The sequence below is a fragment of the Lactuca sativa genome, chromosome 5 (assembly GCF_002870075.4).
Source record: "Lactuca sativa cultivar Salinas chromosome 5, Lsat_Salinas_v11, whole genome shotgun sequence".
NCBI lineage: Eukaryota > Viridiplantae > Streptophyta > Magnoliopsida > Asterales > Asteraceae > Lactuca > Lactuca sativa.
The window spans coordinates 231,068,739-231,089,582 of NC_056627.2; the positions used below are offsets into that span (position 1 = coordinate 231,068,739).

The 20,844-nt window shown below is 36.7% G+C and overlaps 1 long non-coding RNA gene across 2 annotated transcripts; it reads left to right on the forward strand.

Moving 5' to 3' along the window:
* Nucleotides 1–17,177: 17,177 nt before the first annotated feature.
* On the forward strand, nt 17,178–19,923 carry LOC111881806 (uncharacterized). 2 transcript variants are annotated; one of them, XR_002846944.3, is made up of 4 exons: nt 17,178–18,263; nt 18,350–18,843; nt 19,037–19,219; nt 19,718–19,923. It is a non-coding gene; the product is annotated as an uncharacterized LOC111881806 (long non-coding RNA). The 2 variants fall into 2 exon arrangements; XR_006192645.2 differs by having other exon boundaries at nt 17,178–18,843.
* Nucleotides 19,924–20,844: the final 921 nt, after the last annotated feature.

A 20,844-nucleotide genomic window follows, 5' to 3' on the forward strand; every position in this document is an offset into this window, starting at 1 on the left:
CAGTTGTTTTGGAACTTGTACATAGTGATCTGTGTGATTTTCACTCCACTCCTTCTTTGGGAAATTAAAAGTATGTAGTCACTTTTATTGATGACTGCACTCAGTTTTGCTATGTGTATTTGTTATATTCCAAGGATGAAGCCTTAGATAAATTCAAAATATACAAAACCGAGGTGGAATTGCAATTGGGCATTCTGGTTAAATGTCTCAGGACTGATAGGGGAGGTGAATATATGGATCACATATACTTCCAATAAGTGTGTATTATTCATGAGACCACGACACCTTACACGCCCCAACAGAATGGTATTGTTGAACGGAAAAATTGAGTTTTAAAGGAAATGGTAAACTCGATGTTGTCCTACTCGGGATTGAGTGAAGGATTCTGGAGAGAGGCCATGTTAACGGCCTGCTATTTATTAAATAGGGTTCCAAATAAAAGAAGCAAAACAGTCGCATATGAACTTTGGTTCAAGAAAAAGCCGAATCTAAGTTATTTTCGGGTTTGGGGATGTCGGGCAACTGTAAAACTCACCGATCCCAAAAAGAAATTTTTGAGAGAATGTGGAATTGATTGTATATTCATTGGATATGCTAAACATTCCAAGACATATAGGTTTTATGTAATAGAACCTAATGATTCGGTTTCGGTTAACACTGTTACCGAATCACGAGATGCAATATTTGATGAGATGCGGTTTTCATCGATTCAAAGGCCTAAGGATCTGATTTTTGGTGCTAATAAAGAGCAAAATTCAGAAAGTCAAGATGGTGGTAATGTGCAAGAACCACAAGAGCTTCGTAGAAGCAAAAGAGGCCATATTGCGAAAAATTTCGGATCTGACTTCCAACTGTATTTGGTGGAAGGTTCAAGGGATGAAATTAATCTTGAATACTCTTATTGTTATAGTATTGAAGATGATCCAAAGACTTATCAAGAGGTCATGGAGTCTTTTGATAGTGCCTTTTGGTAGGAAGCAATTAATGATGAAATGTCTTCAATTCTTGAGAACAACACATGGGTGTTGTCTGATTTGCCTCCAGGTTCTAAACACCACTTGGTTGCAAATGGGTTTTCAAGAAGAAGATGAATGTTAATGCAACTATTGATAAATTCAAAGCCCGCTTAGTCATTCAAGGTTTTAGACAAAAACCTGGTATTGACTATTTTGATATGTATGCTCCGGTTGCACGTATTGCTACTACTAGATTGTGGATTGCTTTGGCAAGTATCCACAATCTGGTTATTCACCAAATGGATGTGAAAACAACCTTTTTAAATGGTGATCTTGATGAGGAAGTTTACATGAAACAACCTGATGGTTTCATTATGCCCGGTAAAGAGCATATGGTTTGTAAACTTTTCAAATCTTTGTATGGGATGAAACAAGCGCCAAAACAATGGCATCGGAAATTTGATGAGGTTATTTTGTCTTCTGGTTTCAAGACAAACCAATGTGAAAAGTGTGTTTATAGTAGATTTGATGATGCTAGTAAAGCTGGAGTGATCATTTGCTTATACCTAGATGACATGTTGATTTTTGGTACCGACCAAAATCTAGTAGATGAAACAAAGAAATTGTTATCATCTAAGTTTTCCATGAAGGATTTAGGAGAGGCCAATGTAATTCTTGGAATAAGAATTAAAAGGATGAACAAAGGTCTGGTAATGACTCAAAGTCGTTATATTGAGAAAATTCTCAAGCGGTTTAACTTTACCGATTGTTCTCCTTTGAGTACTCTTATGGATCCAAGTGTGAAATTAATGCCAAATAATGGTGTTCCCATTTCACAATTGGAATACTCTAAGGCTATTGGTAGCTTGATGTATGCCATGACAAGTATCAGACCTAATATTACTTTTGTTGTGGGTAAGTTGAGCAGGTAGTAATCCTAGTGGTCAACATTGGAAAGCAGTGAATAGAGTGTTTAAATATCTCAAGGGAACCATGAATTATGGTTTGAGCTACTTGGGGAGTCCTTTGGTTTTAGAAGGTCATTCGGATTCAAGTTGGATAACCAACATGAAGGACCATTCCTCAACTTCTGGTTGGGTATTCTTGCTTGGGGGAGGTACCATCTCTTGGGCATCCAATACGTAATCTTGCATTACAAACTCGAAAATGGAATCTGAGTTTGTTGTGTTAGCAGCTGCTGGTAAAGAAGTAAAGTGGCTAAGGAACTTAGTCTATGAGATTCCTTTGTGGTCTAAACCGATAACACCTATTTCTATCCTCTATGATAGTGCAACCGCTTTGGCTAAAGCATATAACTAGGTTTATAATGGCAAGTCTAGACACTTAGGTGTTAGACATAGTGTGATTAGAGAACTAATCATGAATGGTGAGATTTTGGTTGAGTTTGTGAAATTGCAACAAAATTTGGCAGATCACTTGACTAAAGGTCTGACAAGAGACTTAATGCACAAGTCTGTAATCAGGATGGGATTAAAGTCAATTTAACTATGTAATAATGAGACACCAAATTCCCTCCTAATATAATGTTAGGAGTTGAATTCAATGTGGAAAGCTCATACTCATAGATTGGAACACATGAAGTATTCATCCCAGGTATGTGTTCGGTTCTACAAGTTAGCTAGGTTGAAGTTTAACTTCTTAATAATTCCTTTGATAAATGTATGTGCAAATATATGGAAAGGAGTTACCTACATGATTGTGAAGTGTAGCCGCATTTCAAGAGGTTGTGGACTTGACCTTGATACGATCATTAGAGGATTGGGACACAGGGCTTTATAATCGTGTCAAGTTATATTTTTGCTAGAAATTCAATAAACTAGTATGTATTTTACTTTCTGGTATTCAAATGCGTTGATGGGTTCAATTCTTAGAACACCCTGATTCTCAATTATTTTCAAATGTATGTTACTAATTGGAAATTCAATCGTTTCGATATTTTCATTAAGTACTAGTTTGGTTTGTTTGATAAAGTTATGTCTATTGAAGGGTTACACTAAAATGGGGGAGGATTGTTGGTGATTTTAGTGTCACCATGTCATTTTATGTAACTGGAATTAGCATGTGAGCTAATGGGCTTCATAATTTGTATTCTAATATGTGTACGGGTTGGTGTGAAGTGCATGCATGTATAAGATCAAATTAGAAGCCGGTTCGACGACTAGTCGGGGGTCCGGGGGCAGAGCCCCTGGGTCCGGGGTTTCCAAAGGGGTAGTGCCCCTTTGGCCAAGTCTAGGGGCAGCTCCCCTAGCGGGGTCCAAGGGGCAGAGCCCCTGGCTGGGGTCAATGGGGAGGGTCGAGTGGCAGCGCCCCAAAACCTCACCGAATTTTACATATGGGCACATAAAAGGAAATTCAAATTCTTTAGGGTGATTATGGTAAAACTAACGAAACTCGTTAGTCTTGGTAACCCTAAATTCTCATTAAAATCCGAGTTACCTTGATTTGCTACCAAAGGAACTCATAGCGACCCAACCCTAATGAAACCCTAATATCGTTTATTATATAAACGACTCTTCTTTTCAGAAGAGGTACACGAATTTTAGCTCTCGTTTTCATTAAACTCTCATAAAATCTCTCTAGCAGATTGGCTTACGATTTCTGTGCCTAGAATCGTAAGTGTCCACTTGGATTATCCTAGGTTGAATTGCTTGTAACCTGGGCATAGGGTAGAAATATTAGTTCGGAAAGTGATATCACGATCCAAGTTGGTATTCAGATCTCCACCACAAGTCCTATATTTTCCTACAGTTACAAGGGTATGTTGATCCTGACTCGTTGAAATGTCTTTCTTGTCGAACGACTGTTACCGAATACTTTGTCTTTTTAGGTGGATCACTAGTTTGATGTAATAGCAAAAATACAAGATATTGTTTCTTGTCTTTCCATTAAATCAGAGTAAAGAGCCTTAGGTTCAATTTCTTGTGAAATTGCATGGTTATGAAGTTGTTTAATTTAGGAGTTAAGGCTCAATGCCGATTGATGTTTTATGTGACAATGACTTTGCAATTAAGTTGGTTGTTAATCCAGTTTTGCATGAAAAAATCAAATATTTTGAAATAGATGTGCGTTTTTAAGAGAAAGGGAGTAGAAGTGTAGAATTATTGGTTCATGTGGGATTGTTGTTTGTATTTGTCAAAGTGGTGGAGGAAGAACATACATGTCTTCGGGGCAATCCATTGTTGACCCGAAAGTATATAAGTCTCACAACTTGTTTCGTTCATTATTCAGATACCGATTACACACACACACACACTTAGTGTTTTCTCTCCAATTCTATCTAAGAGAAACGATAGTGTTTTGTACTGTTAATCCTAATTGTTCTTGTTCTATGTTTAGCTTAGTAGAATTAGCGTATCTTTGAGTGAATCTATAAATGAGAGTACAATAGGATGGTGTTAGTGAGTTTTCTCTTGTATGTAACGGAATTTCATTTCAATAAAATCAGTTTGATAGCTTTTTAGACAAATGGACCTACGATCTTTGTGTTAGGCAAGAGCTAAGAACAAAAAAAAACTTATTGTAGAAAGAAGAACAGAGTTGTGATGTTTAATTTAGTGAAGAAAGAAGAACCAAGAACAAAAGTTTACTTTATTGAGAGAGGAGGAAACACACAATATAAGGAGAGTGTTCCTGATATATGTTAGTAAATAACATTTAGTATATGTTATATAGTATAATGGGTATGAAGTTTTCCTAAATTAACAAAGTTCATCCGTACAAATTTATTTTTCTTTTCTAAAAATGTTTTTTAAGTATTTTTTATGAAAAGCAAGTATCTTTTAGTTATACAATTATTTTTAAATACACATTGAAACATCTAATGATTTTGATTTTGTTTAAAATTTTAAATATTTTTTATTAGTTTTCCTGATGTAAGTTAAAAGAAAAACAAATAGGAAAAAACCAACAACTGCCGTCCCTTCTAAAGTCTGCTGCACAAAATATTTTACCAATTCAGCCAACCTTGTCGGTTGGCGATATCTAATCGTTAGGAATCGTTGATCTCAAGAAATGGGATCCTCACATGATGTTTGCCGTGTGTGTGAGTACACTAGTACTGGTCCAACAAACCATTTTGCCACTTCAAATGATTTTTCTTATTTACTATTTATCATAACTAAATAAAATAAAAAATGAACTAGCAAAATCCTTCCTTTATGGTTTTTTTAAATAATCAAATAATATATATAAGTTTGGCTATAAATGAGTAAAGTAACAAAAAGGTAACTTGAATAATCCTTGTACTTAGCAAGAAAATATTTATTTAATTTTTTGTAACCATATTACAAGGACATGCTTAAAGTATATTTAATGGTTATTATACTATAATTAATAATTATTGTAATCTGTTCATCTCATTAATTTAAATTCTAATTAAATATTTTATTGAATACTTAAATTTAAATTAATAACATGTTTCATAAATTTTAACTAATTTATCTTTGTATCTAAAATGTTCTATAATATCATCTCATTTAATTAATTTTTTAAACACAATATATTTTAATGTAAAATATTGAATTCACGAATAAAAGAAAGCATGAATACAAGTATGTCATGTCTTTAATATATAAGCATAAAATTTGAAAAAAAAATAATAATATGTCACGGTTATAGAAAAGATTAAAAATATTATGTAAGTGCTATTAATTTATATTTCATAGCTAAATGCCATCAAATATTTAATAGAAATAAATAACTACTACTTCCTGTTACACCAAATCCTCTCAAGAACCAAGACCAAAATATCTTCCAAGTTCAAACTTTCCCAAGTTTGTTCTTGGTATTTTGGTAAGTATTAATCCTTTAAAATCTAGTGTGTCTATACATTTTTATGTAAGTTTCATCATATTTACACATATTATTATGTATTAAAACCTTTAGGATAATAACATTTCCAAGGAACTTCATCAACCCATTCAAGAGTTTAGGCTTGGAAATCTTTACACCATCTCCTCAAACAACCCACAAATCCACTCAAGGTGAGTTCATACCCTCACTTTTTTCGAGATTTTCATGTTTTAGTGGGGGAAAACAAGTCAAAATTGGTTTATTATTGTCACAACTAGCATTTTCAGCTATGAAATTCTATTTCCATGGAAACATCAGCTATTGTAAAACTTGTACTCTAAGAGAATATCATACTATATGCTAAAATGAAATCATCCATTTGAATCCGAACTTCTGATTGAAGTTCAAAACCTAATACAATACATCTCATATATTCAACTATGGGTTGAAAACCCTAAAAATCCCGGGTCAAGTTTGTTATGGACTAGAATCCTCTTATTGGGCCTAATGGACCAATAAACTTTATATTTGACTATTTTGGGCCTAGGAACCCTATTTGGGCTCTAATTGGATCCACATCCATGAAACTAAGGTATTTTGGGGCATGTGGGCCTAGAATGATCCATTTTATCTCTAATGCGCCATGATGGGCCATAAATGGTTTCATAAGCCCTAATGGGTCGTAAACTATATTCATGGGCTTCTTTAGGCCGTGAACCGTCACAAAGGCCCAATAGGCCGAAAAATCTTCATCTTGGGCCTCATAACTTCGAACTAAAGCAAGGAAAGGCCCAAACCATTTCATTTCCTTTTTCCTCACCACATTTTCGGCCCAACATCAAAAACAAAAGCAGAAAAGATGGGAAAAATCCTAATGAAGACACCTCATTATTTACTAGAGGTCTTCCAAGTTGATTATGTCACATATTTCCATGATTAAGCATCTTAAACCATCATGTAATAACCAACTAGGTCTCTCTCTCTCTCTCTCTCTCTCTCTCTCTCTCTCTTTCTCTCTCTCCTCTTATTTACTTATCGGCCAAAGCCAAATCCCCCACCATCATTCTCACTTCAAACTTCTCCAAACATCTCTTCCCTCTAGCACATGAGAACTCGTTTATCCATTTCCTCAAATTCGTGAGCTTGGTGTGGGTTAGCTCAAGAAGATCTTTCAAGATCATCATTTTTGGTAAGCTACTCTTTAAGTTGATGATTAACTTCATTTTATGTTAATACTTCACTTCTTAACACACCACTTCATGATTCATTCCCTTAGATCCATCTTAAGTTCAAAAATCTCCTCAAGAACACATCTAGGGCCGACATCTCATCCATTCTTCATCAAAAACCGAAAACATCAAAGCAAGGTGAGTTCATACCCCCTATTTTCAGTATTTACTAAGTTTTGGGGGAGAATACAAGTTTTTTTGTGTAGATCTATGTGTATATGCATGACTATGTGTGTTTTTCATGATTCATTTGGTGATTATGTGTTGTTTACTTAATAAATCTAAAAATATGAAAAACAAAATATGAAGTTTATCACTTAGATCTTCATAAAAACTATGAGAAAAGTATATGTTGTCATGTAAACTTGCAGATCTGAGATTTGTACACTCAAACTAGCAAAAACAATTGTTGTGTTCAAAAATCTATAACCTAAACTCAAAAATCAGTTTTTAACAGAAACGTTTTGGTCTAGTTACAGACTGCTTTGACCAACTTGATGGTAATATTTTTCAAAACTATTTTACATGAAAAATGCTCAGGTTTATACCTTTAAAATGGCTACTCTCACGTGTTCATACGATTTTTCTAGAATTTTCGGCGGTTTTTACAAAACTGCCTATCATTTCAGGAAGGATTTTGGACCAGTCTGTGAAGATCAACCTTTTCACACTGGTTTGATATCACTAAAAATTATAATAAAAATTGTGAAGAAAGTAGACTCATTTTCTAAACTCTTAGAGTTGACGGATCCAAATTTCGACTTACAATGATTTTTCTATAATTTTTCTAAAAATAGAGATGTAAATGCCAAAAATTAGGAAATTGCTTTAACTTGGTAAAAGTGTTTATACGTTTGTTAGATGCAAGCTTATATGACTTATACATATTTTTAAATCATCTAGACATGTTAAGCTATGTGCATTTAATATATATATATATATATATATATATATATATATATATATATATATATATATATATATGATTACAAAAATGGTATTTTTAAGTCAATCCGACAAATAATTTGTCCACCCCCAAACCGGAACGACGAAAACATTCGAGGGTGGATGACGTCATGTAAAGTATCAAAACCATTACAATAATCAAAATAAACATAACCATTACATTAACTAAGTAAAAATATTTACATCAGTTTAATTCATGTTTATGAACATCAAAAGTATGACAAAAGAAAAAGACGAGACTCTATATGCTCCGTCTTCTCAAAACTCCAGGAGGTACCTGTCTACTAATTTCCTGAGAATACAAACAATTTTGAAAGAGTATCAGCATAAAGCTGGTGAGTTCATAAGTATGTTTTGAGAGGAAAAATCGGTTAAGAAATGAATGAATGCATTCGTATGCTTCCAAGAAAATCCATTATTTCTAGCATGTGTATTTTGTTACTGAATCTCATACTGTAATAATTCATATATTTAGTTACCATTGAATGTGTTGTGCATCGTTGGATTTGAAAAAGAAACCTCTTTTTACATGAAAAACTCTGGTTATCCCCAATATGTATAGTAAACTTTGGAAAGCTTTGAAAACTTTAATATGTATAGTAGTTCTATTATTTTATAATAAAACTATTTAAAATTATCATCATTCATACATTAATCGTATATTTTTAGTACCAAATTTATGAGCTGGTATAACCATACTTGACCATTGAATTGCCTGAACGACGTTCTTCAGGCGTCAGAATTGAAAGGACTTTGTAACCCAGGGCTTCCGACCTAACTGTAGCTAGCAGTTATGATGTGGGATTGTGAATCTTGTATAAATCTATACACAAACTCACGTTCTCCCTCCAGGAGACTCTGGTTATAATCTCAGGGCTTTTGTTAGTACTTAAATAAGTATACAAAAAATGCTTACTCATAAAATGCTATACTAACGATTACATGTAGAATAAGATGAATCCATTGAATTTAACTTGTTGTCTATATATCTCATAAACTAAACATTTAATAGTTTATATGTCTGGTTGCATTGAATCTATGATTTGTACATTGATATGTTAATTGTTCCATAAAATATACCTATTATAGTTTATATGCTCATTCATGTATTCAATTCATGTTTTACATTGAAAGCTCTATGATTATGATGAAAACTTCCCTTATGCTCTACATAATATAAAAGGAACAAAATATCTACATATTTTATAAAGGTATAGAAACTGTATGATTATATCAATTGCATCCGTTTTAAGTTTATTGAAATCCTTTTTGTATAAATTTCATAAAATCATTTATGTTTGACTTGTATTCCCCCCTTGAAAAACGTTAAAACAGTAAAGACATAGGTGTATGAACTCATAGTTAGTCGTGTGCAAACATCTAATTAACGAATTGGAATGAAGACCCTTGAGTTGTAGCGTGTGGAACTTAGCGGAATCCTAAAAACAATTAAATACACATATATGTATCTAAATTAGCGATTTCGTTAGATAAAGTGTTAGAAAAAACACTTGTTTTTGGTTAAGGAATGTTACCGAGACTTGATTGAATCGAGCAAAGTGGGTCTTCAGTCTAATTCACTGCTTAGGAAGTGTGTACGACCGTGAAAGGAGTGTATGGCCGTAGACTGCTTCTTGAATGGTGTACGGACCATGAAGATGTACGGCCATGAACCGTGTACGGTCAATGAACTTGAAGGTATACAGCCGTATACTCAAGAACAAGAGTGTTGGAATGGATGAAAAACGTGTCCTAGATGCTCCGAAATGAACCCCCATTGGTGTTTTTCGATGTTTTACGGAAGAATAAAGCTGCTTTAAGGGTGTACGATCAACATTCTAGAGAGAGAAAGAGAGAGTGCCTGGTCAGAAAAGTGTAAATGAAGGGTGGGGTCTCGTATTTATAGGGGTGGTCGTTGGTCGGTGGTGGGGTCCACCCGACGCTGGCCGTACATAGGTGTACGGCCGTGAGCTCGGTCTTGTTCGAAGGAATTCCTGAAATTTCGCGTGGTTTTGGTTCCGACTCATATATGAAGCTCGATTATATAACAAAATGACTTTCCAAACTAATGGAATTCGACGGGACTCAATAAAATTCAAATTTTATTAACGAAATTCGGTTACTAGAAACGAAAAAAGATTCGGGTTGTCACATAATCCCTGCGTTAGAGGGAATTTCTTCCCGAAAATCAGACACGGAATACAAATCACGGACTCGGAAATAGATGAGGGTACTTATGTTTCATTGGATCTTCGCGCTGCCAAGTGAATTTAGGTCCCCGCTTGGCATTCCAACGAACCTTCACTATCGAGATACGACTTTGTTTCGTTCGTTTGACTTCCCGATCCATGATTTCCACGGGTTCTTCCACAAAGTGTAAACTCTCGTCTAGATCGATCTCATCGAGGGGAATCACAAGTGTGTCAATGGACAGACACTTATTTAGGTTCGAGACGTGAAAGACATAATGAATGTTACTAAGTTCTTGGGGTAAATGAAGTTTGTATGCTACGGGACCGATCCTAGCGAGGATCTTGAATGGTCCAATGTATCTTGGATTCAACTTTCCACGCTTTCCGAAGCGTATCATGCCTTTCCAGGGTGAGACCTTCAAAAGAACACGGTCACCAACCTGGAACTCCAAGGGTTTTCGTCTCTTATCGGCATAACTCTTTTGTCTATCTCTTGAAGCCTTTAGTCGTTCTCGGATTTGTACGATATTTTTCGTCGTCTCTAGGATGATTTCTAGGCCAGTGTGAGAGCTATCGGGGACTTGACCCTTAGCTAGCTGCGTGTCGCCCACCTCCGCCAAACATAGAGGGGATATGTAATTACGGCCATAGAGGGCTTAGAACGGCACATCTTTGATGCTGGTATGGTAGCTATTGTTGTAGGAAAATCCGACCAAGGGTAAATGGATGTCCCACGACTTTCCAAAATCTATGACACATGCTCTCAACATGTCTTCCAATGTCTTAATGGCCCTCTCACTCTGCTGGTCTGTTTGTGGAAGATAAGTTGTGCTCATATCCAACTTAGTTCCAAGAGCCTTCTGTAGTGACTGCCAAAATCTCGAGGTGAATCGGCTATCCCGATCGGAGATAATGGACACCGGCACACCATACAGACGGACTATCTCTTGGATGTAGATTCGTGTAAGTCTCTCCATTTTGAAGTTTTCTTTGATTAGCAAGAAGTGGTCGGATTTAGTTAATCGATCGACAACTATCCAAATGGCATCGTACCTACTCTGAGACTTGGGCAACTTAGTAATAAAATCCATTGTAATTCTTTCCCACTTCCACTTTAGGTATTTCTGGCTGTTGGAGTAGACCTGAGGGCTTTTGATATTCCACCTTCACCTTGGCGCAAGTCAAGCACCTGCCCATGAAGGTAGCGATCTCTGTTTTCATGTTCGGCACCAATAGAGTTGTTTTAGATCCAGATACATTTTATCTGAACCTGGGTGAACGAAGTATCTAGTCTTGTGAGCTTCATTGATGACAACCTCTCTGTAACCATCGTACTTTGGGGTCCACATCCAGTTCACGAAATAGTAGACTCCATCACCTTTAATTTCTACGTTCTTTTCCATCCCCCTCAAAGCTTCATCCGATCTGTTATCTGGTTTCAAGGCTTCCTACTGAGCCTCTCTGATTTTTGCGGATAATTGGGAATGGATGGTCATTGACAATGCCTTCACTCTACAACCTGAATACTCTTTTAGGCTGAGGGCATCCGCTACCACATTGGCCTTTCCAGGATGGTAGCATATTTCACACTCATAGTCACTGAGCATCTCTACCCATCTCCGTTGCCTCATTTTCAAATATTTTTGATCAAAGATATGATGTAGACTCTTCTAGTCGGTGAAGACGGTGCACTTGGTTCCATAGAGATAATGTCTCCAAATCTTTAATGCAAAGACCACTGCTCTCAACTCTAGATCATGAGTTTTGTAATTTACTTCGTGTGTTTTCAGCTGTTTCGAGGCATAGGCAATAACCTTTCCTCACTGAATAAGCACACAACCTAGGCCCTGATAGGATGCATCACAGTAGACGACGAAGTCGTCCATCCCTTTGGGCAGAGACAGGATAGGTGCGCTGCATAGGGCCTGCTTCAATGTTTGAGCAGTGTCTTGCTTTTCTCCCCGTCTAAAGGTTACACAGTTCTGTGTCAGGGTGGTTAAAGGCTTAGCATTTTGGAGAAATTCTGGATAAATCTGTGATAATAGCCAACGAGACCCAAGAATTGACGGATTTCTATGGGCGTCTTCGGTGCTGACCTATTCTTAATCGCTTTGATCTTGGAAGGGTCCACATGTATGCCTTCTTCGCTAACCATGTGACCAAGGAAAGTTACTTTTCTGATCAAGAATTCGCACTTTGAAAATTTCGCATATAGCTTCTCCGCCCTTAAAGTTTCTAGCACTAGTCTCAAGTGCTGTCAATGATCTTCCTCGCTTCTGGAATAGACAAGTATATCATCAATGAACACTATCACAAACTTGTCCATGAAAGGGCAGCACACTCGATTCATCAGGTCCATGAAAAATGTAGGTGCATTGGTTAGACCAAAGGGCATTACTACAATGACGATGATGACTCGGGTGTAGAGTTTGAGGTCATCAATCCTCCATACATGGACAGAGTACCGGCTTATCGTATGAGCCCTGATGTCCCCACGCCTCATGGGCACACAATATTGGAAGATGGAGTCACCAACAGGGGATACAACCGCCCTACGGTATGAACTGAGGTCTTTTTGATCTTAGTCATGGAGGACCAGCTGACCGGGCCCTCTCAGACATGGTCCGGCTCACCCGATATATTGATAACCAAGCACAAGACACCCCAAATCAAACGAACCAAATGTGGGCTGCTATTGAGAGAGATGAGAGACAAACACAGGGAGTGATCGGGGACTTCCAAGAGAGACAGTCAGTTTAGGAGGCACGACTACGAGACACCAAGCGACAAGTAGCTTATCTACAGGGTGCATCCACTTCATCAACACCACCACTAGACACTTTCCACCACAATTAGGATCAACTTTTCCCCACTACTATCCGTTATGACTCTTTTTCGTGTACTAAGATGGTACTCACTAATGAAACAACTATTTGTTCTTTTTATTTCGTGTTATTTCATGAGTTCACTTGTATGCACAACCGAACCCCCGAAACCGCTATATACTCAAGGATCTCAAAACCAAAGTAACCTATATACTCTATGGATAGACTTAATATTCGTGCCAAATCTACGATTACCTACTACCATAAATACATCATAAGGATGTAGATTGATACATTGTGAATCATACGGCAAAACGCGAAGTTTATAGAGTACAACCAGAAATGACCATAGTTACTTACGATCTTGCTTATCATCATGCAGCAAAAAATGTCATCCCACAGAAATAACAAGCACACCCATGAGACACCAATCCTGCAGATGGACTCTGCGACATTCCAAGCTGCTATAACGGCTGCCGTAACCGCTGCTATGGCATAACTCAACGCAAACAACACCAACAGTGATGGAGATAATGTCGACAACTCCAGCCAAAGTAACGGCCACGGAAACCAACAAGTGACAGCTTATCAAGGCACTCTAAAACTCAAGCTTAAGAGCAGGAAGCGAGAGTTTGGGAGTAAGAGGAAGGGACAGCCAACTCAAGGGTCCTCGAAGAAACAACATGTTGTTGCTGTCTATGCGGTCATAACACCTAGTACATCAACACCAGCAAGACCATATGCTGGGAGTCTTCCAAAATGCAACAAGTGTAATTTCCATCATAAAAAATCCTGCCGGAAGCCATATTGCAATAGATGCAACAAGAAAGGACACACCACCCGACACTGTAGATCTCAACCACAACAGAACCAACAGCCAAACTACCATAACAACAACAACCACAACAACAATAGCGCTGGGGTTAGCCACACTTGTTACAGATGTGGAGGGACCGGCCATTTCAGACGCAATTGTCCCAAAGCCAACAACCAGGGGGCAGGAGGATTCGGAAGGATCTTAACTTTGGGTCAAGGTGAGACAAACAAAGACCCGATGATTGTTACTGGTATGTTCCCACATAACAACACTTATGCATGCATCTTATTCGATAGTGGAGTCGAGCGAAGCTTCGTTAGTAACAAATTCAAACACTTACTAAAACAATAACCCCAGAAGCTAAGCGAAGCCTTCACGGTGGAGATGGCTAATGGGAAAACCGAAACAACCAAAGATGTTTACGTAGGGTGCACATTAACACTAAACAATCACTCTTTTCAAATAGATTTGATGCCAGTAAATATTAGGAGTTTTGATGTGATAATCGACACGGATTGGTTCATCTCCCATCATGCTGATATTATGTGTCGCAAGAAGGTCGTTCGCCTTCACCTTCCCAATCGCGAAACCCTAATAATCTATGGTGATAAACCTGGAGCCAATCTTCTTCTTATCTCGTGCATTAAGGCACAAAAGTGTCTACATAAGAAAAACTACGCTTTCATCGCTCACGTTGTGGATAAAACTAGAGAAGGAGTAAACATTAAAGGCATCCCAGTGGCATGTGACTTCCCGGATGTATTTCCAGAAGACCTACCAAGGATACCCCCAGAAAGGCAAGTCGAATTCCGAATCGACCTAATACCAGGAGCCATATCAATTGCAAATTCACCTTACCAGTTAGCTCCCGCTGAAATGTAGGAGTTATCTGGCAAGCTAAGCGAGCTGTTGAGCAAAGGATTCATCCGACCAAGCTTCTCAACCTGTGGAGCTCCGGTCTCATTTGTCAAAAAAAGACGGATCCTTCAGAAAGTGCAGAGTTAAACAAGCTCACTATAAAAAAATGATACCCACTTCCTCGGATTGACGATCTATTTGACTAGCATCAAGGAGCTAGTTACTTCTCCAAGATAGATCTAAGATCCGGTTATCATCAACTTCGAGTCCGAGAAGAGGACGTTCCAAAAAAAACTGACTTTCGAACTCGATACGGTCATTACGAAATTGTTGTGATACCCTTCGGTCTAACAAATGCCCTCACTGCATTTATGGACCTCATGAATCGAGTCTGCTGCCCATTCCTTGAAAATTTCGTGATTGCCTTCATTGACGATATTAATATATACTCTCGAAGCAAAGAAGAGCATGGTCAACACCTTCGTCAAATCTTGGAAACCCTAAGAGCTGAAAGGTTATATGCGAAGCTCTCCAAGTGCGAGTTCTGGATCCGCAGTGTAAACTTTTTGGGTCACGTAGTCAGCAAGGAGGGGATCCACATAGATCCTTCCAAGATAAAGGCCATTGAAGGTTGGGCGATCCCGAAAACACCAACAGAAATCCGACAATTCTTGGGTCTCGCAGGCTACTACCGAAGGTTTATTCAGAATTTTTTTTCCAAGATAGCCAAACCCCTCACCGCCTTGACACAAAAGGGTGTGACTTTCGAATGGACGGAAAAGCAGGAAGCCGCCTTCCAAACCTTGAAACGATCCCTCTGTAGTGCACCAGTGCTATCCTTACTGGAGGGAACCAAAGATTTCGTAGTCTACTGCGATGATTCGAATACAGGGTTAGGCTGTGTCCCCGTGCAGCGTGGAAAGGTGATAGCTTACGCATCCAGACAATTAAAGACGCATGAAGTAAATTACACGACCCATGATCTCGAGCTGGGAGTTGTGGTCTTTTCCCTAATCAGCAAAAGAAGTACAATACGAGCTAGGGTTTGAAAAGAAGGTTGTTCAGATCTAGAAATGCACCTGAAAACCAATCGAGTTGAAACCCTAGGTTGCCACTCCTGCAAAGCAACTAAACAGTTGTTATCACTCATGAACCAACGATTCATCAAAAAGATTGAGGAGTTGAGGGCTATAAACGTGAATGAGGAGATGAGGACTATAAAGGTTACCTTGTGATGAATTTGCATCAAAAAATCTTCAACACCTAAACATGAGATGAAATCGAGATCTCAATCTGAGATGCTTTCGAAATTCCGATGGAGTCATGTCGGAGAATCCAGTCACGTCATGGATAAGCCGACATATCAAGTTTTTGATGACGATTTGTGTGGCGGATGTTAGTTTTGAAGAGAGTGAACCTGTAATCGTCTTCTTCCTGCAACACACATGATTTACCGAAGTGATGCTCCTCCATGTTCAAACATTGGAGTCATGACGGATGAAGACATCGTCTCCGACGACCAAAGACAACGACGATGAAGAAGAAGATGAGCAAAGGGGCCGTCTTTGGAGGCGATGTGACGGTAGGAGGTTAGATGAGAGAGAGAGAGAGAGAAAGAGAAAGAGAGAGAGAGAGAGAGAGAGAGAGAGACGCACAAGTAATATATCTCTAAAATTCCCCTGAATCATTTAGTTATCATGCCCCCGTGTTGTTTTTTTACCATGTATTTACAAAAATGCCACAAATGATCCTAACCTTTTATTATTTTGAACTAACGACCCTGGTGTGGTTCTCGGGAAACTTTGAGTTCTCAAATGATCATTCATATATATATATATATATATATATATATATATATATATATATATATATATATATATATATATATATATATATATATATATATATACAAATATACATATATATCATGGAAGGCTCAACCATTTTAGGGGCTCTAAGCAAGCCAAAAATTTGGGCCCTTTGGCCTTTACTATACCCGGGAATCAAAAATAGATGAGATGAATATGTTACAGAAAATAAAATTGGTAGAAGAATGCAATATCGTTTCAGTTTCATGAATGCAACGATCGTTGATTTATTCTTCCGCTTCATTTATTTTGTGGTTACCGGATTGGATTTTTTAATGGACTAAATTTTTGAAATTTGGAAAATATAGGGCCCCTTAGAATTGTGGGCCCTAAGCCCTAGCTTAAAAAACCTTTACATAAAGCCGGCCCTGAAATATATATATATATATATCTTATAAAAGAAATCTCTCTGTTTCTAAAAATAAATTGAATAAACTAATATTATTTTTTTAAGACGTTAAAATGATTTAAACAAACGTCAATAAAATAATATTTTTTTATCAATACTGTTACTTCAATTTTTAGATCGTCCAACATATAAAACACAATTTACAACTACCTAATGTGTAATTAATTAGAACTCATTTAAATGGACCTATCTTTTCCCCATATATCGCCTGGTGCACCTATCTACGTTTTCCACTTATATGTTGATCGATTCTTGTTGATGCCGAGATATCTGCAGATATTTGTGGTCACCTTCCCTCTTATCAGTTTTATGACTAATAGACTCCACAAATTATAGTGAATCATGGAAGCACATCCATTTCCTTCCGGTTAAACCTTAGCTATCGTCAACAACACCACCCCTCTCCTTATTCTATCCTCCCGTCGTGCGACCTGCACCATTGCTCGACACAGTTCCTCTTAATTCGAAAAATCTGGCCTCCTTTTTCCCTTATATTCGTCGGCATCTTCTTATCTATACACTGAAAGGGGGTACGATTGAAGATAATTTATTAGTCATCACCAGCACTACCCTCTCTTCAATCTCTCCACCCGCCAACGACCTTCACATTGTTTTTATTTCCTATGAAATCGCCTCTATCTTCACCTCTGCACATCTCGCCACCTGCGGAGCAAGAAAATAAAAGGATCAGATTCCCTTTTCCCCACACCCACACGTAATACCCTCGATTACACCAGTCAAGTCCTTCGTTCCACGGCTCTTCGTTTTCCGCCCCATTTTGAAGCATCTTATCTTCCCCTAGATAGGAAACCCTAAATCCCTTCTCACAACCTTCAAACTATTCACAACTCTTTAACACTAACACTAGCCGTCACTCACCAACACCACAACAACCATTTTTTAGCAACACCATCCGGCATCGTTTTCCTCCTTGCCACTGTCATGACATCATAAGATATCTATAGAAAGAAACTCCTACTGCATCTTTTCCACCACCACGCACACCATTCCCCATCTATAGACACATGAAACTTTAGCCACGACACCTCTTCAAGATAAGTTAACTATGGGAGAAGATCCAAATCAGTTGAGGCTTTGGGGTTAGGGTGCTTGATAGCTTTTGTTTTGTTATTTTGTCTCAAAGTTTTGTTCTTTCGATTTTACAAGAAATGGTGACGATCTGAAACCCTTCAACACCGATTATATGAATGGGTTTCAAATTCCTTCCAAAAGGAACACTAATCTTTCACACACACACACACACACACTACATCGACATTGCTAGAAGATGCTTGACGTGTGCTTCTTCAATTTCATCGTGAACACGAAAGGTAAGTATGAATTTTTCCTATATTTTTTCTCTCTATCAAACGATGTCACATGGTTTTAATATAAAATCTATTTCATATTTCTGGAGATGGTGAACGGATTTGATCAATTGATATTAGTTTCCTCAATCTTCTGTTAACTACGCCTATGCAACGACCAAATTCGCAACCTGTGTCTCTTCTCAGCCTCTTGCTTCCCGATCTACCACCATCAATACCACTCAGTGCCACCGTTATCATCGTCTGCTGGTATCACCACTAATCACCATGACTCCATCACACCTCTAGATTCTTTACTATTTTTTTCTAAATGTGTATCTTAAAGGTTTATACTTGCTAAATGTTGGTTCTACAAAAGATCATTAATTTTATGTAGAAAGTAAATGGCCAGTTTTGGCAACTCCTAAGTAGCCCCTGAGGTAAGGCTGGGTCAATTCCATATTCAATTATAGTTTATTAATTTTCCCTAATTTCCTGGTTGTTGATCTGCTTTAATATTTTGTAGAATGTGTGTAACCCAATTTGCAGGTTTTAACTGGATCAAATAGGGCAACCAAAGACGTATATGGGTTCATTTCATATGGTATGTGTTTAGAAATCAAATTCGAATTTGGTTGTTGTTTACTTATGTAGACCACAAGTTAGTCAGTCTAATTCTAATTTTTTTTTTTTTTTTTTAATATTTAGGTATATTAAAAAATATGAAATATGATTTTTAAATTCTTATTTTAGTCATTTGATCAGGTTATGATTTTGGTTGTTAATTGTTTTATTAGGTTCTTTTTTTCAATACATGGAAAAGAAAGGAGTGTGGAATAGATATGGTTGGTGGTGATAATGTGAAGTATTCCAACTATGTGTTAGTTGGACTAGAATATTGTAAAGGATTACAACGGCTCATATTCAATCTGGTTATGATTTAGATTTTTATTTACTCACAAACGATGATTAAACAACGGGTAAAACAATATACTTTGACTTCTTTAGTTTTGATTTTTTTTTTTCATAATGTTACTAATCTTACTTTCAAGTTGTAGCACGCCTTTTTTCTTTTATGAATTACCAACCGATGAAGTAAACGTTTCCATTTTTACATATTTTTCACAAACCATTTTGGAGAACCATCGACGAGAAACTATTGATGATTATGAAAATTGTATCTGAACACTTTTTTTGGTTTTGCTTTTGAGTTTTCCACCAAATTTTCTTTTTTTCATTTCTTCTAAAACATGTATGACAAGGCATTGAATTGTTAATTTCCACAGGTTTTTGCAAAATTGATAGTAATATGTAGATTTATGTTGGTGCTGATGTCCTTGATGGAGGCTATTGTACCCTATTCAAATATAGATAATCAATCCAATGATGTTGCTTCTAGATAATTGTTGTTGTAGTAAACTGAATATGAATAATAATGTTGATATGTGTCTAATTGTTTTTTGTACCGATGGGTTTAGGCTTGGAGGGCTTTTGGAAGTGGTTGGATCAGTAAGAGGTCATTGCTATAAATGGTGGGACCCCCAAAGTAGGACATTATGCTTTTGTCTTTAATTGGGTAAGGTATAAAAACATAATGTCCTACTAAGAAAATAGTTTGAAAGTAAAATGTTGTAACTGGTATTTAGTTTTTCAAAACTAATTTATAAAATGATCTTTTAAATCATTGCAATTATCTTTTCTATGTGTGTCGTTGTGGATGTATGCTTTAGTGTGCATGTGTATGTGACTAAGTCGACACCCTGTGTGAATGGTTGTAAGCATGTCTAATGCAAATTTTAGTTTTGTTTTTCTGTACTATCTTCTCAAAGTAGATACATAGCATTGAAGTGTTTTTTGGAAAGACACTCAAAAAATTAAATTTCTATAGTACTTGTCGCATGGTGTTGTGGTGTAATAAAAATAACACAAAATTTTAATAGGCGATAACTTAAATTAAAGTTGTTTATAAAGTTATATTCTCGGTTGCTTTAAGAGAACCATTTGAATCAATTCTTTTTTGTTTGAGATTTAGAATATAATTATGGCTTCTGATCAATTTTGGTTGGCATTAGTATTCAAACCAGTTTAATCATATAATTGTTACCAATTTTATTATACCTTTACATTAAATTTATTGCAATTAGTTGCTTTTGTTTGTACACGAAAATCTCAAATCGTATACGACATTATAACATAAAATAAGTCAAGTCCATTAACATAAAATAAGTCGCATTTGACCATTTGTCCAAATGACCGGATATTAGAATTTTGGATATCCGGTGTTTCAAATAATTTCAGATAATTTTGGATTTGTTAATTTTTAAATTATAACCACACGTTAATAAATTTTTTTTGAAACAATTACGCAAGAGGGTAGGTGTACGGTTTAATTTTGTTTTTCCGCATGTTTTTTTTGACAGAATTGCAAATTTAGTCCCTGTGGTATGTCAAAAATTGGGACTTTGGTCAAAAATATTTTGAATTTGCATCACTGGTCCAAAAAGTTTCATTTTTTGTGTATTTGGTCCAATCTGTTTTGAACATTTTTAAAATAACAATTATGCGCTTATCTTTTTCTTTTTCAATTCTATATTTATAAGAAAAT